Source organism: Pseudophryne corroboree, chromosome 1 (genome assembly GCF_028390025.1).
Source record: "Pseudophryne corroboree isolate aPseCor3 chromosome 1, aPseCor3.hap2, whole genome shotgun sequence".
NCBI lineage: Eukaryota > Metazoa > Chordata > Amphibia > Anura > Myobatrachidae > Pseudophryne > Pseudophryne corroboree.
The window spans coordinates 1,129,747,839-1,129,749,395 of record NC_086444.1 but is presented as its reverse complement, the minus strand read 5'-3'; positions in this window follow the sequence as shown (position 1 = coordinate 1,129,749,395).

Here is a 1,557-nt window from a genome sequence, read left to right as displayed (position 1 = left end):
GGTGTCGCGGGAACAATTAGCTCAAGAACAAAGGGAGGATACTCATATTGGTCCTATATATAAGTACTTAGAAGATTCAAAGCCTTTGATCTCCTATTCCGGAATGACTAGGGAAACTAAAGTGTTGTGGCGACAGATCAAAAGACTAAAGATAAGAAAAGGTGTGATTTATAGGACAACTCGAAACATAGCCGGCACTATTCGATTACAGGTAGTATTACCTGTTAAATATAAATCTATGGTATTAGTTGAGTTACATGATCATCATGGTCATGTAGGACAAGAAAAGACACTGGGATTGATAGCAGAGAGATTTTTTTGGCCATTTATGAAGAGGGATGTTGAACAGTTCTGTACATCCTGTGGAAACTGTATCCTAAGGAAAACCGTACCTGGCCATGTAGCACCTCTTATCAACTTAAAGAGCGCAGGGCCATTCGATTTAGTGTGTATAGATTTTTTATCCCTAGAAGGCCCTGATGGACGCGAAAGTCATGTATTAGTTGTTACTGACCACTTTACCCGGTACGCACAAGCATATGTTACGGTAAATCAAAGGGCAGTGACGGTGGCTCGTACACTATGGGATAAATTTTTCGTGCATTATGGCCTGCCTGCCAGAATTCATTCTGACCAAGGAAGGGAGTTTGAAAGTAACTTAATTAAAGAATTGTGCTCCTGTTGCGGTATAAGAAAATCCAGAACTACACCGTACCACCCGCAGGGGGATCCGCAACCCGAAAGATTCAACCGGACGTTATTAAGCATGTTGGGAACTCTGAATGATAAACAAAAGAGGTTATGGAAGCAACACATTACTTATCTAGTTCATGCCTATAATTGTACACGTAATGAGGCGACTGGGTATAGTCCATACCTACTTATGTTTGGTAGAGAAGCAAGGTTACCTATAGATGTTTGTTTACCTACTCAAATAAACCCTCCTAATTGGGGTTCCCATTCACATTATCTGAGACAATTAAAGCAACAATTACAAGAAGCTTATAACCTGGCTCGAAATAATGCAGATAAAATGGGAAAGAAAAATAAGATACAACATGATCATAAAGTAGTAGAACATTGCTTGCAGCCCGGAGACAGGGTATTGATAGAATTGCTAGGAGTCACCAGACGACAGAAGCTTAAGAATAGATGGAAAACCGATCCATATATAGTAGTGAAGCAACTACCAAATATACCCGTATATCAGCTCAGACCTGAGAAGGGAGACGGAGCTGTAGTAACTTATCACCGGCAACATATATTACCTATTGCCCAAAACATTAGATGGGAGGAGTCAAATATGGGATCTCCTACTGGGAAATACAAACCCTCACATGCAACCCCAACATTGTTGACTCTCTACACTGAAGAAGAGGACAGTAATCCAGATGAGGAAACATTTGGAAGTGGGATATATTATCAAGACAAGGCCTATATAGATGCTGGTAATTCCATGTTATCCACAGGGGGTCACCCTGATTTACCCGAAACTTCTCCAGAAGGGGAAGTAACATATATAGATGACACTCCGAATGTGAAAGTGGGGGAGAGTCC